Here is a 17,443-nt window from a genome sequence, read left to right as displayed (position 1 = left end):
ACCCTTGTCCCTGCCAGAATACTCTACACAGGAGACAGAGTGGTCCTTTAAAACATACCTGGTCAGGTCGAATTCCCGTTGGAATCCTCCACTGGGTCCCTGCAGCGGGTTGAATAGTGCCCCTCACCCCCATTCAGTAGACAATATGTGTTCTGACTCCCACAACCTGTGAATATGACTTTGCTTGGAAAAAAGATCTTTGTGGATATAATTAAAATAAGAATCTCAAGATGAGATCATCTTGGATTCAGGGTAAACCCCAAATCCAATGACAGGTGTCCTTTTAAAGAGAAAGGCAGAGGAAATTTTGAGACCTTTAGACATAGAGCAGGAGGTGATGGGGAGACAGGGGCAGAGATTGGTGTGATGTGTCAGAAGCCAAGGAAGGCCAAGAATTATAGCTGCCACCAGAAGCCAGAAGGGAGGCAGAGAACAGACTCTCCCCCAGAGCTCACAGAGGAAACCAGTCCTGGTGAAAACCTGGTCTCGGTTTTCAGGCCTCCAGAACCGTGAGAGAAAAATGTGCTGTTGCTTGAAGCCACACCCACTTTGTGGTAATTTATGGTGACGGCCATGGGAAACTAATACACACCCCTTCACAGCACTTTCCACCAGGCTCTCTGTGATCCAACCTCCATCCATGTCTCTCTGACCTTGTTCTTTCTCTGCTCCTGCTACCTCTGTTCTTTGGCTGTGATGGGTTCACTGTTGTCTCTTGCCTAAACTTCACCAGTAGGAGACATTTCCCCCATATCTTCACCAGATTGGCTGCTTCTTTTCATTCAGATCCCTGTGAAAAGCTGCTCCTCAAAGAAGCCTTCCCTCATCACCCTGCCTAAAATAGTCACTTTGTTCCCTCACACATTATTCTCGCTTCCTTGCACTGTTTCATTTTTCTCAATGTAGTACTTATCATCACCTGACAACACACCAGCATTTTCTTATTTGTTCATTTATTTTGTACCACTTTAATTTGAGGCTCCTGGGAAGCAGGAATTTTCCTCTTGTTCACTCAACATATAAAGTAGTGTCTGAGTCTGAAATTAAAACTTGTTGAATGAATGATTTAACCTGGAAAACTGGCATGGATTTCTACAGCAGCATTCTGTTTTGCACGAAGGGCATCAGTGGTCCACCTCTCAAGCCGTCCATCCTCAAAGATCTCAAAACTTCGTTGCAGTTTTAAAATGTTAAATGTTAACATTTTAAAATGTTCTTAAATCTTAAAATGTTCTGCCTCTCTGAAACTGGTTTGGAGGCAACCAGTTTTCAAAAGCAAATGGGAGAATCGACATGTTTGCCTCCAGGGCAAAAGTGGCTTGGGGAGGCTCCCTATGAAGCACAGCTTGATTTATCCCATCCGGTGTCCTCTTGGGTAGTCCCATGGAGCACTGGATGGCCATGGTTCATTCTTCGGATGTATCTCAGTGATTCTCAAAGAAAGAGGAGAGAAGGATAGGAGTTGGAGTTTGACTGACAGATGGAAGAAAGTGAATGGAATTAGGAATACAGTTCATTTTCCCCTATGAACCAAATAGTCACTTTCCATGATGTCAAAATAAGAACCAAGCAGGATGCACTGACAATTTATCCATCTCTGATTTAAGTTTTTTAAGTGATAGTATTTGAAGATTCACCCTGGAGACCGCTTGAAACTTACTTAGGATGTTGGGAGAGAGAATACTGCAGCTCTTGGCCATCAAAGAAAACACAATAGAAATATTAATTTTGAAGTTAATTTTGAAGATAATGACAACATCACTAACAGAAACTACCTTGCCTTTTAAGTAATGAAGGACTTCAGCCAAGAAACTGGAGGCAAAGTCAAGACAAATGACAGTGTATGCAGTTGGGCAAGGTGCCTGCTGAAGTGCCACAGGGGACCAGACGAGCCAGGATTGGTGCTACTTAACGTTTTTATTTATGATCCAGTTGAGAGAACTAGGAACATAGTCATGAAATGTGCAGATGCTACCAAATTCAGAAGCATTGCAGATTCAAGGAAACAAGAGAGAAATGAGACCAATGGGCAGGCAGAGAGAAAATGAATTTCCATTTGGAAGGCCTATCAGAAGAAATACAGATGAAACACTGAAAGCAGTGAAGCTGAAAAGAATGTCCAAGAGGTTTTTTCACACAAGAGGACTTTAATGTAAAGCCTCAAAAGGCTAATGTGGGCTACCAGGAACTCTAAGTTTCTAAGACACCACAGAATGTGGGATCTTAAAATGCAAGATAGTAGAAAAAATTGAAAACTTTCTGAATTGCACTCCATCCCCTTTACTCCTTCCAAGGATGAGGGTAGGGAAAGGTCAACCGGCTTTTTACAGGCTTCTCATTCTAAATACAAGGATCCTAGAAGATAGATCTCTTTGAGGTCCTGCTGGCCCAACTCCAAAGAGTTTGACAAACTCACATATATCAAATTATCCCATTGATAACTCATAACCATCTCAGACTTGGTTAGCATTTTTATGAGAGTACAAAGAGACAAACTCATTTATTATCACAGGGTCATGGAAATATACACTCTCAAGAATGAATAAAAATAATTTAATTTTTATAACTACAGATAGAAAAATGAAGAACAGAAAAAATAATGAAAGAAGGAGTGAATAATAATCCAAATGTTTATGAGCCCTAGAAAATGATCTTAGGATAGTGAGTGAGATCTTTTGAGAGGCTTTTCCCATATCTGATAGCCAGAGTACCCTAATATTTTAATTAGTGATGGTTTCTCAACCTCACCGCAATGGACATTTTGAGGCAAATAATTCCTGGTTTTGGAAACGGAGGTATATGACCTGAGCCTTCAAGGATATTTAGCAATACTAGGAAATATCCCCCAGTTGTGAAAACCACAATTATCTCCAGAATCTCTAAATGTCTTCTTCCAATAGAGAACCACTCAACTAAATTAATGAAACTGGAGAAATATCCTCCAAACCGAGGAGTGCTTCTGTGGATTGCCAATAGAAAGATACCTTTTCTCTATATCTCTATAGATTCTCCATGACCTGTTAGTTTATGTAGCCTTTGAAGTTTCAGAAAGGATGTAAAGATATTTGGACAAGTCACTGGGTTTGAGATGCATTTTTTCCCATATGATTCCAAACAGGCATAGACATCTGGAAAATGCTCACATATCCTTGTAGGACTTCAAGATACACTTCTGGCTTTAAATCTTCCAACCTGCTGGCCCGGGGCCGGCCCATTTTAGGGGGTTGACCTACAGAGATGACATATGATAGCTTCCGTTGGTCCATCCTTCCCAGAGCAGAGCATGGTCCTGCCCACTGAGACTTGCTTCCATTGAGCTAGTGCCTGATTTTGAAAAGAAGGGTGACTGAGCTGTGGCCTGACCAGCTTTATGCAAACCCCAGTTGATTCCTGAGGCAGGGACTGCAGTGCCAGCCCTTCATTCCCACAGTCTGAATGCCCCTGACCTGCAAATGTTTGCAAACACAGTCAGGTGGAATCAGAATCACTGCAGGTCCTAACTTTCTTGAGCAGCCTCTCAAAAGTACATCGGAGGGTTTTATATATTGATTAAGTGCAGTAATATTAATACGATTTTTGCCTCTAGTCAACTTCTTCCTTCAGAACACTCCCAGCTGGGACTGAGAAAGTTTCTCTGATTCTGGCTGAATACTAATGTTGTAAACTTCACGGTGACCGTTTGACCTGTGCCTTTCCTCTCTCCCTCTCATCTGCACCTCCCCGCACCTCACCACCCCCAAGCCCCTGCCTCTGTTCCTCCGGAGAAAATAGCTTTCCAGGTTCCACTGTGGGACTCACGTGTCTCCGCGGCTCACCGCTGACGCAGTGACTGATGGTTGGCAGTGCTGCCTCCCTTGACCTCGTCAACATCAGAAACTGCTCTCAAATCTCAGTCATCTCTGACAGCCTTTGAGCAGAGAAATGAGACAGTCTCCCTGACACAAAGGCTTCTGGCCTGGGGTAAAAAATTCCTTTTGAAAAAAAAAAAAAAAAATTCGAACACTCTACCGACCACACTGCTTTCCATTCATCTTGTAGTCTGGCCCATCCATCCCCAGCTCCGTATTAGCTTTCAGACATTATACCTTTTCTCTTTCTTGGAGGGCTAGCCCACGGTAGCTCGTGTGGTTTGCACAATGTAACGGCTTAGCCCCACTATGGCCTTCAGAGCAAAGAAGAAAACCAGGCAGTTTATGCTGCAGCAGTGAATTTTTACTTTTAATTAGCAAAATGAGAATTCATCTTATTTCTTAGTATATTGCCTGGTTGTCAATCCAAATAATATGAGGGAAGCTACGAGGATGTATTGTACAATATATAGCCAATGTTTTATAATGACGATAAATGGAGTAGAACCGTTAAAAATTGTGAATCACTATAATGTACCCTTGTAACATATAATATTGTACATCAACAACATTTCAATACAAAATATGAAGGAAAAAAAGGAAAGAACACTAGGAGTCCAGAATAGCTACAGAGAACTATCCATTTCGTTGAGTCAAAATGACATTTTGGAGTCTTTTGAATGAGAATTTAATATGTAAATAGAAGCAAGTATGTGATTTAACATTTAATTTAATTTGGCAAACAAAAAAGAATCGATTTTTAGAAAAAATCAGATCCTGATGTTTATCTACACTGGGTAGGCAAACTGTCCTGATATAATAAAGCTCCATTTCCTTGACCTTGCTGCTGCTGCTAAGTCGCTTCAGTCGTGTCTGACTCTGTGCGACCCCATAGATGGCAGCCCACCAGGCTCCCCCGTCCCTGGGATTCTCCAGGCAAGAACACTGGAGTGGGTTGCCATTTCCTTCTCCAATGCATGAAAGGGAAAAGTGAAAGTGAAGTCGCTCAGTCGTATCTGACTCTTAGCGACCCCATGGACTGCAGCCTACCAGGCTCCTCCACCCATGGGATTTTCCAGTCAAAAATAATGGAGTGGGATGCCATTGCCTTCTCTGTCCTTGACCTTAGAATGGGATAAGATGCCTGTTTTCCTCAGTGCCAGCCTCAGTACACTTATGTTTAAAAATGCCAAGTCTTTGAGATTATTGGAAAAAAGGTACCTTAAAATACTACTTATTTTCCCTTTGAGTCAGCCAGGTTGACATTAATACTGCACAGTGGTGTAAGTGGCTGTTTATGCTGTGCTGTGCCATGCTTAGTCACTCAGTTGTGTCCAGCTCTTTGCGTTCCCATGGACTGTAGCCCGCCAGACTCCTCTGTCCATGCGAATTCTCCAGGCAAGAATACTGGAGTGGGTTGCCATGCCCTCCTTCAGGAGATCTTCCCAACCCAGGAATCAAACCCAGATCTACTGCATTGCAGATGGATTTTGAACCACCAGAGAAATGCAAGAATAGTAGAGTGAGTAGCCTATCCCTTCTCCAGGGGAACTTCTCGACCCAGGAAATAAACTGGGGTCTCCTGCATTGCAGGCAGATTCTTTACCAGTTGAGCTGCTAGGGAAGCCCAGTTATGCTTTAGAGCAACATAAAACAGCAGGTGTAGAGTTTTCATTGGAAAGAAGCTGCCCAGGTGGGGCTTCACTTCCCAGCATCTCTTGCATCCAGGTGGAGTCATGTGACTGAATTCTGATGAACGGAAGTTATTGGCAGTGATAAGCACGTTTAAGGCTTAACACATAAAAACTTCCCAGCAGAGTTGTCAGATTTAGCAAACAAAAACAGGATGTCCAATAAATTTGAATTTTCAAATAATTGCACGCCACACACTTATACTAAAAATTATCCACTGTTTATCTGGACCTCCTGTATTTAATTTGGCAACCCTATCTCTCTTCTGATGTCTGTGCCCAGGGAGATTTTGGAAGCTACACTGTATCTGGAAGAGCCTTCACATGTCTGTGCCCTTGACTTGTGTGGAGCATAGCCCAACTCCTGCCACAGACTTGATCCTATACAAACAAGAAACCTACTCCTATTGTGCTAAGTCAACATTTCAGCGTTTACCTCTTTTAGTGTACTTTAACTAATAAACACACAATCCTAAAGCAGAGAACATTTCTTCATATCTTGTAGACTTACCAGTGGACTTCAGAGTAGCTTTCAGAGGGATTCAGAAGCCATCTTGCCCAAGCCAAGACATTCACAGAAAAGGCAGCTAAGTTCTAAATACAGGAAATGACTTGGCCACAGTCTGTCAACTACTACACAGAGAAGTTTACAGTCCCACATTTTTATCTCCCCACCTGATCCCCTGCCTAACTTGCCACAGTGGCTTTCCTCATATTCTCTGTTTACCACCAAACAATGGACATGTACCAACCCCACGGTCGCCATAGATCTGGTGATATACGATCACCAGATACTATGCAGTCTCAGATAGAGCTCTGTTCCTCAGACGGCTTGTCATTTATGGGAGAAGGATATCTTTGATGGCAATGACACGTGATACATGCCATTTTTATATGAAAAATGGCAGATGTGGACACTATCTAGAGCAAATGTTGCTGGAATTCAGAAGACAAAGACATTTTGGAGAGGGATGCTTGATATAAATTATTGAACCTGAACAGGACTTTGCAGGAAGGGCAGAACTTGGACCAGCAGAGAGATCTGGGTACAAGGGACATGCTATGCAGAGTGAAAGTGAAGAGCTTTTAATGTGATCTCCTTGGATTCAGTGGAACAAACATCTGCACTGGAAAACCAGAGAATTTCTGTCATCTGAAGCTCACAACATCTTAATCATAAGTTCTTTAAGAAATCACAAGCTGACAAGGTTTCTCTGGACTTTGGGATGCTCCATAATGAAGATACTTTGTTATAAGGTTTCCTTCTTTAGTTTGGAGATAGTACCTACACTCAGCATTCTCCCTGAGGTTCAGGGAAACCAGTGCCAACATTGCAATATGGATTCTCCCACTTATTCATCGGAAGTTAAAAAATTGTGACTCTCAGTGGGCTGTGAAACTGAAGGAGGTAGGGAAGCTTTTTATTTCCTCTTCAGATTGTAGGAATGTATTGTTATTTGCTGCTAAACTGGAGTGTGGGGAGGATTGTTCTCTCTGTCTGCATCCTCAATAATACGGTCGACTCATGTGAGTATGGGGCTTACTCCTGACTCCACGACCGTTGAATGTGGTTGGTTGGCTTGTACTATGATGCTCCACACTATAGTGTATGATAGGGTAGGGATTCTAGGACATTAAAAATAGAAGAGATTTTTGCTGAATTTTATTTGAGAAGAAAACCCACTCGTTATCTGAGAGAAGTTTGGATTCGTGTTTAAACCCTAGGCTGACCTTGGCATGCTAATCTGTGAACTCTTTTGTCCCTCTTTATGTGGCTGTATCATGCAGAGTTCATGCTTTTTTTTATTGTTTCAAGTTTCTAAAAGCATAATTATTACCTACGAGGCGTTATCTGAGAATGAAAGTGAAGTCGCTCAGTCGTGTCCGACTCTTTGCGACCCCATAGACTGTAGCCTATTAGGCTCCTCTGTCCATGGAATTTTCCAGGCAATAGTACTGAAGTGGATTGCCATTTCCTTCTCCAGGGGATCTTCCCAACCCAGGGCTCGAACCCGGGTCTCCCACATTGTAGACAGAGGGTTTACCATCTGAGCCACCAGGAAAGTCCTTATCTGAGAATAGCTGTAATAAATAATTCTTTTTGGTTGAATTGCATAAACAAACACATTTAAATAATATATAATTTAAATATTTGTATATTTACAAAAATCAGTAAAAAATTGTTTTTAATAGTGAATTTTATTACCCAGAACTCTCTTTCATCCGTTTTTTGGACATACATGGTCATAACCACTTTGGTGAAGCAGAAGAATCTGTGATTAAGAGTATGAGTCCTGGGATCACATGCCAGGGCATCCTGGCTTCTCAAACTCTGAGTCTCATGGCCATAGGCTTAAATCCCTCTTTGCTTTCTGTCTTAGTTACTCTTGCCATATAAGAAATTATCCCCAAATGTAGTGGCTTTAAACAAGTGCTTTCCTTTGCTCATGGATTCTGAGGGTCAGGAATTCAGACAAGTGCATGGCAGGGATGACTGTTTCTATTTTGTGATGGCTGGGGCCTGACAGGGGAAGACTTGGAGCCTGAGAATGATTTGATGGCTGAAGACTCTCAGAATCCTCTGAAGGCTGGAACTGGCAGGTCTGGGCTGGACTGACCAGAACTGCTCACCAGAGCATCTCCCTGTGGCCTCTGCCTGTGTCTGGACTATGTCCCACTGTGGCAGCTTCAAGGAGGTCATGCTCCTCACATTGCTGCCCAGGCTATGTGTAGGAATGCTCCAGAAGACAAGCTAGAGACTGCATTGCTTTTCATGACACACCCTCAAGCTTATAACCCTGATTTCTGCCATATTCTATTAGTTGAAGCAGCATCAGGTCCTTCCAGACCCAAGAGCAGGGACCTAAACCCCTTATCTTGCAGCTGTGTTGACAACTTGGGCAGTTTTCTTGAATGAGGAAAATAATGTACCTTCCTCGTGTTTTTTTTTTTTTCAGGTTTATAATGTGCCATTGCTCATTCAGTGCTAAGAACAGATCATGGCCCACAAGGCAGCATACAAGCAAGGACAGCTCTTAATATTCTAGGCATCAAGCTAATTAGTGATGGGGCTTCAGAGATGAAGGGGACATAGTTTTAGCACCTCAAGTCAGGTGCTCTGAGTCTGTTGGGGTCCTTTGTGGGCAACCTCTCCCTCCTGCAGAAGTCTAGCAGCAAAGTTTTATCTAATCCCATTGCTTGGCGCAGTTCATCCTCAAATGGTCTTGTGAGGGGAGCAGGGATGAACTTTATTCTTATCCTTATTTAACCATGGAGAACACTCAGCCCCAGAGAGATTAAATGATTTACCTGAAGTCAGAGAGAAATGGTGCAGAAGGCAGGACTGGAGGAAAATTCACAGGCCTGGGTCTTTGATTCCGGTAAGTCATCTCTGGGAGCTGGGGACTAGTCCTTTCCAAATTCCTTTTCTGAAGGGGGGAACCCTGGGAACGTAACTGCCTCCACAAGGGTCATGGGAGCCCAAAGCCTTCATCTTGATCCTTGGCCTCTAATGAAGCTGTTGTCATGTTTTTCCCGTCTCTTCCCTGTAGGAAAACCCTGTGATACTGGGGGACATCGGTAAAAGATTGACACTGAACCAGGAGGTGAAATTCAGGGAGCTCTCTGCACCCGTGTGCCCCACTTGTGGTTACTCCCTCTGGCAGGTCCCTCCTCCAGTGTCCTCCCTCCAACGCCCTCACTTACACTTTCACTAAAAATAAATCTCCCATTAGCTGCACCACAGGCTTCTGAACGGGCACAGAGATAAATTGAATTTCCAGCTTAAATGGGAGCTTGGCAAGTGCAGAAGGGATTTTACAAGGGCGGCTCATCCGTGCTTCTCAAACTGTAGCAATTATTCCCAGCAATGCAGGAGAGGGGCGCCTGCTCCCAGGATTCCTGGTATTTTCTTCCTGGTGGAGTCAGATTTGCATTCTCTTCTAATTCAGGCCGACTGCCAGGGCCAGGCCCGCGGGCCTGGATTTGGGAGTTCTGTAGGGTCTGTGCTCCTGCAAGCTGGTGTAACACACATGGAGCGGGGTGGGAGTGCCTGGGAGGCTGGCTTTTATTCCCCAGCTGGGCCTTGGTATTTCTTTCTCGTGAAGGGCAGCAGGGTTATAGGAGCTGAGAGAAGGGTGACAGGTAAGCTTTGAAATTTATTTCACCCCACTTTGCAAAACTTATGAATGTCTTTGTCACTTATTTTTGATCCTAAGAGCAAACTGTGTAAGTTCTGGCGGCTCTATGGTGGGATTCATGGCGACCTCCTCCAAGAGGGCTTATGCCATACCCAGGTCTGCTGTACCCAGGGCCCCGCCCCTGCAGCAGGCCACTGCTGACGCATACCTCCGCAGGAGATACTCAAACACAGCCCTGGCTCAGTCTCAGTGCAGTCTCTGGGTCCTGGTGTGCATAAGGTTTGTTTAAGCCCTCCAAGCATCTCTGGCAGGTATGGGGTTTGACTCTAAACATGATTTTGCCCCTCCTACTGTCTTGCTGGGGCTTCTCCTTTGCCCTTGGACATAGGGTATCTTTTTTTGGTGGGATCCAACAGTCTCCTGTTAATGGTTGTTCAGCAACGAGTTGTAATTCTGGAGTTCTCACAGGAGAAGATGAGCACATGTCCTTCTACTCTGCCATTTTGGACTGGAAAAGGTCTGTTTTCATTCCACCCCAAAGAAAGGCAACGCCAAAGAATGCTCAAACTACCACGTAATTGCAGTCATTTCACACGCTAGCAAAGTAATGCTCAAAATTCTCTAAGCCAGGCTTTAACAGTATGTGATCCATGAAATTCCAGATGTTCAAGATGGTTTTAGAAAAGGTAGAGGAACAAGAGATCAAATTGCCAACATCTGCTGGACCATTGAAAAAGCACAAGAGTTCCAGAAAAACATCTACTTCAGCTTTATTGACTATGCCAAAGCCTTTGACTGTGTGAATCACAACAAAATGGAAAATTCTTCAAGAGATGGGAATACCAGACCAGCTGACCTGCCTCCTGAGAAATCTGTATGCAGGTCAAGAAGAAACAGAACTGGACATGGAACAACCGACTGGTTCCAAATCAGGAATGGAGTACAAAAGGCTGTATATTGTCACCCCGCTTATTTAACTTATATGCAGAGTACATCATGTGAAATGCTGGGGTGGATGAAGCACAAGCTGGAATCAAGATGTCCAAGAGAAACATCAATAACCTCAGATATGCAGATGACACCACCCTTGTGGCAGAAAGCAAAGAAGAACTCAAGAGCTTCTTGATGAAAGTGAAAGAGGAGAGTGAAAAAGTTGGCTTAAAACTCAACATTCGGAAAACTAAGATCATGGCATCCAGTCCTATCACTTCATGGCAAATGGATGGGGCAACAATGGAAACAGTGAAAGACTTTATTTTGGGCGGGAATTCCAAAGTCACTATAGATGGTGACTGCAGTCATGAAATTAAAAGACGTTTTCTCCTTGGAAGAAAAGCTATGACCAACATAGACATTACTTTGCCAAAAAAGTCCGTCTAGTCAAGGCTGTGGTTTTTCCAGTGGTCATGTATAGATGTGAGAGTTGGACTATAAAGAAAACTGAGTGCAGAAGGATTTATGCTTTTGAACTGTGGTGTTAGAGAAGACTTTTTTTTTTTTTAAACTTTACAGTATTGTATTGGTTTTGTCAAATATCGAAATGAATCCACCACAGGTATACATGTGTTCCCCATCCTGAACCCTCCTCCCTCCTCCCTCCCCATACCATCCCTCTGGGTAGTCCCAGTGCACCAGCCCCAAGCATCCAGTATCATGCATCGAACCTGGACTGGTGGCTTGTTCCATATATAATATTATACGTATTTCAATGCCATTCTCCCAAATCATCCCACCCTCTCCCTCTCCCACAGAATCCAAAAGACTGTTCTATACATCAGTGTCTCTTTTGCTGTCTTGTACACAGGGTTATTGTTACCATCTTTCTAAATTCCATATATATGTGTTAGTATACTGTATTGGTGTTTTTCTTTCTGGCTTACTTCACTCTGTATAATAGGCTCCAGTTTCATCCACCTCATTAGAATTGATTCAAATGTATTCTTTTTAATGGCTAAGTAATACTCCATTGTGTATATGTACCACGGCTTTCTTATCCATTCATCTGCTGATGGACATCTAGGTTGCTTCCATGTCCTGGCTATTATAAACAGTGCTGTGATGAACATTGGGGTACACGTGTCTCTTTCAATTCTGGTTTCCTCAATGTGTATGCCCAGCAGTGGGATTGCTGGATCATAAGGCAGTTCTATTCCCAGTTTTTTAAGGAATCTCCACACTGTTCTCCATAGTGGCTGTACTAGTTTGCATTCACACCAACAGTGTAAGAGAGTTCCCTTTTCTCCACACCCTCTCCAGCATTTATTGCTTGTAGACTTTTTGATCACAGCCATTCTGACTGGCGTGAAATGGTACCTTATAGTGGTTTTGATTTGCGTTTCTCTGATAATGAGTGATGTTGAGAGTCCTTTGGATTGCAAGGAGGTCAAACCAGTCCATCCTGAAGAAAATCAGTCCTGAATATTCATTGGAAGGACTGATGTTGAAGCTGAAACTCCAATACTTTGGCCACCTGATGCGAAGAAGTGACTCATTGGAAAAGACCCTGATGCTGGGAAAGACTGAAGGTGGGAGGAGGAGGGGACAATAGAGGATGAGATGGTTGTCTGGCATCATGACTCGATGGACATGGGTTTGAAAAAGCTCCAGGAGTTGGTGATGGACAGGGAAGCCTGACGTGCCACAGTCCACGGAGTCTCTTTCAGAATTTTCCACAGTTTGTTGTGATTCACACAGTCAAAGGCTTTGGCATAGTCAATAAGTCAGAAGTAGATGTTTTTCTGGAACTCTCTTGCTTTTTTGATGTTCCAACGGATGTTGGCAATTTGATATCTGGTTCCTCTGCCTTTTCTAAAACCAGCTTGAACATCTGAAAGTTCAAGTTTCATGTACTGTTGAAGCCTGGCTTGGAGAATTTTGAGCATTACTTCCCTTGTGTGTGAGGTGAGTGCAGTTATGTGGTAGTTTGAGCATTCTTTGGCATTGCCTTTCTTTGGGATTGGAATGAAAACTGACCTTTTCCAGTCCTGTGGCCACTGCTGAGTTTTCCAAATTTGCTGGCATACTGAGTGCAGCACTTTCACAGCATCATCTTTTAGGATTTGAAATAGCCCAGATGGAATTCCATCACCTCCACTGGCTTTGTTCATAGTGATGCTTCCTAAGGCCCACTTGACTTTGCATTCCAGAATGTCTGGCTCTAGGTGAGTGATCACATCATTGTGGTTACCTGAGTCATGAAGATTTTTTTGTATAGTTCTTCTGTGTATTCTTGCCACCTTATCTTAATATCTTCTGCTTTTGTTGGGTCCATACCACTTCTGTCCTTTATTGTGCCCATCTTTGCATAAAATGTTCTCTTGGTATCTCTAATTTTCTTGAAGAGATCTCTAGTCTTTCCCATTCTATTGTTTTCCTCTATTTTTTTCACTGATCACTGAGGAAGGCTTTCTTATCTCTCCTTGCTATTCTTTGGAATTCAGCATTCAAATGGTTATATCTTTCCTTTTCTCCCTTGCCTTTTGCTTCTCTTCTTTTCTCAGCTATTTGTAAGGCCTCCTCAGTCAACCATTTTCCCTTTTTGCATTTCTTTTTCTTGGGGATGGTCTTGATCCCTGCCTCCTATACAGTGTCATGAACCTCCCTCCATAGTTCTTCAGGCACTCTGTCTGTCAGATCTAACCCATCGAATCAATTTGTCACTTCCACTGTATAATCGTAAGGGGTTGATTTTAGTCATACCTGAATGGTCTAGTGGTTTTCCCTACTTTCTTCAATTTAAATCTGAATTTGGCAATAAGGAGTTCATGAGCTGAGCCACAGTCAACTCTCAGTCTTTTTTTTTGCTGACTGTATAGAGCTTCTCCGTCTTTGGCTGCAAAGACTATAATCAATCTGATTTCGGTATTGACCATCTAGTGATGTCCATGTGTAGAGTCTTCTGTGTTGTTGGAAGATGGTGTTTGCTATGACCAGTTCATTCTCTTGGCAAAATTAGCCTTTGACCTGCTTCATTTTGTACTCCAAGGCCAAATTTGCCTGTTACTCCAGTTATCTCTTGCCTTCCTACTTTTGCATTCCAGTCCCCTATAAACAGACTTCTAGAATGGTTGTGCCATTAACACTTTCACTAGCATGGAATAAGAAATTCAGTTTTCTATACTCTCTCCAAATTCAGTATTAATATTCAAATACTTAGAAGGTGAAGATGATATCTTCTTTCATAGAATTTTTGGGTTCAGTTTGGTAAACTGAAACACATGATGATATTAACTCTATATTTGTTAGCACGTTAGTTAGACTTTTCAGTAATATGTGCATTTGAAAAGAGGGCTCCCTAAGTGGTTTTTATAAATCTAAAGGAAAGTAAAAGTTTTTGCTGAACATTTGGGGAGATTCTTTGGGCTTTTCAATCACATTAGATGGAAATCATCTGACATTCATTTCTTCAATCCTACTTTATGTGCCAGACTCTATATAAAACACTAGTTTCAGAGTATTGCATTATCAGAGCTGAGATAGAGCTTTACTAGAAATTGTGGGCCAGACAAGTCTTCCCCACTACAAATCACACCAGTGATAATAGTTTCTGGAGGATCAAGCAATTTAATTGGACCAACTGTTTCAGACATCTCTAGGCACTACTTCCCACTAATCTATGGCCATTACATTACTCTTCAGGACTATTTGAAACCAAAATGACAAAGATGCCATTGCCTTCAATTCCATACTACCTATAGGGGTTCAGATCCTCTTCAAGGATTTAAGGAGACACCAGTGGTGGGAATGTTGGTTTCTGAGGGTTACAACTACCTCGTATCAAAGCACCAGTGGTTTTGTTTACTTCCTGAGTATGATTCAATAAGGCTCTTCAGGCAAGTTGCACATTCCTTGTGGCAATTCTTATAACGGCTTCCCAAACCAAAAACCAGGTGTTACCCATAAATCCCTATAAATTAGTCAAACATTAGACTCCGCCCATCAGAGAAGGAGAGGGATCCAGTAACAGAGGATTATACCCATGTTATCTTCAAGTAGTAAAACAGGACCACACACTTTCCCAAAATCAATATAATAAGAGTATGTCTCTTGTGAAACCTAAGTAATCATTTAGAAAGAGAATTATTCACTCTGCAAAATTATTTGAAGTACTTTTTACTGAATTGACTTTAAGAGAAAGACCCTGCATTTTCTGAAACAATAGCTGTTTGACATTAGAGGATTACAGCATATGCCAAAGATCAGCAAACTTTGTCAAAAGATACTATCTAAGAAGTACTGGGCCCAGTGCCATAACTGTTAGCTAGTATTATTATTTCTCATTAGTTGTACTATGTTTTACTCCAGACATAAGGTACAGTCTGGGTGAAGTTGGAAAAGAACATAACAAAAGAGGAAATGAAGTGTTGAAATGAGAGTCTGGCAGTGACGGGGAGGAGGGTGGGGGAAGAGGAGAAAAGCAAAGAAAAAAGAATAGAAGAAGGAAGGAAAGCAGAAAGAAAGGAAGTGCAAAAGCACAGCATTCCTTCTATATCCTGACTTTTGAATCAAAAACGGGATGCCTTTGTATATCCCCTTCCATTCCTAAACCCTCTGCAGCATATACACACATGCAACCCTCCCCCACATTGAAAAGACATACGAGCCTTCAGAAGTAACGAGTGGACAGAGCAGTGGAAGGAGTTATCTACCTTCACTGCAGGAGTTCTCAGAAAAAGTCATTTGTCTTTTCTCAAATGGTCATAAATAACACCATGCTCCAGGTGTTTAAAGACTCTGAAACAATTACCTTCTATTCTCTCCCAACCCCAAATCATAGAGAATTATCAACTTGGAATGATTTTCTACTTGGTGTGTCCATTTTTATCCACTCCTGTTTTTAATGACAAGTGTTACAAGGAGGGTTGTTATGACATTATGGGCAGAAAAATAAAATCTGGCACTTTCTTTCTTAAAGAAAAGAGGAATTAATGGAGAGTTATTAATTAAGTGGGACCAGTTAAGTTAGCACATCATGTTCAAGATTTTGAAAGCTCTATTAAGGAAAAAATAATTAAGGAGATTTCAAAATAACACCTTGACTACACTATGTTAATTTTCCCAATAGATTACTTATAACTAATGCCCACACGTGACAAGAAAACAAAACAAAAAAATATCTCAGTAAATGGCATATCAATTAAATTGCCTGAATCAGGATGCTGGGTGTTACACCTGATAACTCTTTCTTTCATAAGATCTCTCATAAAGTCCGGTCCATTCTTGCACCAGAGTTGATCTCCTACCTACCCATTAGCCTGGACCATCTTCTGGTTACCACTATCCCTGACGTACTGCACAGTTACAACTTCTTACTGCTCCCTATATTCTCCCATCTGTTTGCAGCCAGAGTGATCTTTTGAATATACTAAAAGGAAGCTGATATTTAAGTTGATATTTAAAGTTACTTAAATTTGAAGCAACTTTCCAGTGATTTTAGATAAAGACCTCCATCTTTAAGATGACCACAAAATCCTGCCTTCTCAAACCTCTGTCTACCCCTCCAGTCCTGCTTATACCGCTCTATACCTTAAATAGTCAATTCTCAGAGAGGTAGTTTCTATATAGTGTTCATATCTCTTGAGGCAATTATGTATGTATTTGTTTGCTTATTTATCACTTGCCCTCATTCCATTTTTGGCCAATGGTGAATAGTACTGCTGTAAATGCTTGTGTATGGGTATTTTGTGAGCATGAGTTTTCCTTTCTCTGAGGTGAATAGCCAGCAGTGTGATTGCTGGATCATAAGATGAATATAGGATCAATTATATCAAAAACTAACAAACTGGTTTCCAGAGTGGTTGTACCACCCCTTTGTATTCCTACCCAGGATGTGTGAGAGACCTTGTTGCTGGTCATCTTCTTTAGCACTTGGTTCTGTATACATTTTTTAACCATTCCAACAGATACGCTACTACGATTTGATTTTTACAGGAAACGGGAGTGCTAAGAAACATGCCCAAGGCCATACAACTGATTCACACAAAGAAGTCTAGATTAGAACTCAGGCCCCACTCACTCTCTATTGTTGAATGATTAATTATGTGCTAGCTTAACTTTGAAGGGCAAATAGAACTAATTTACATAATTTAGTTAATCTACTGCATGGAGAATTAATGAATCAAATTCTATTTAAACTTGAACACTGAAGGGTAATTATTGGCGACTACAGCCTTCCTATTATGATTATGGGTCCACATATTAGCTTTGACTCAACTTGTGTTCTTGAAATTAAATGCATGCTGTATTACTTTCAAACAGTGATGTAAAATTCTAATACTTTTTTTTAAAGATTATGGGGAAATGTTCCTTGGGAGTCGGAAAACTGGGTTTGAATTTCGTAGTTAGTTGTGATATTAGTTTCTGAAGTTTCTGAGCATTAGTTTCCTTACCCATAAATTGAAGAAATAATGGCTAGTGATCTTCAAGCTCCTTTTGTTTTTTTCATGTTCAGAAACCTTTAGTATTTATATAGAGGGCTTTTTAAAAATTATAGTTTCAGGTGTACAGCAAAGTGATTCAGTATATAAAAGTGTATACCATACACTTTTCAGATGTATGTGTATTATATACATACACTTTTCAGATCCTTTTCCATTATGGGTTATTGCAAGGTATTGAATATAATTCCCTGTGCTATACAATAAGATCTTGCTATTTATATATTTTATGTATAGTGGTGCATATCTGTTAGTCCCAAATTCCTGATTTATCTCTCCCTTACGTTTCCCCTTTGGTGACTGTAAGTTTGTTTTCTGTGTTGCAGCTC

Source organism: Bos mutus, chromosome 23 (genome assembly GCF_027580195.1).
Source record: "Bos mutus isolate GX-2022 chromosome 23, NWIPB_WYAK_1.1, whole genome shotgun sequence".
NCBI lineage: Eukaryota > Metazoa > Chordata > Mammalia > Artiodactyla > Bovidae > Bos > Bos mutus.
Note: the sequence above shows the minus strand (reverse complement) of the source record.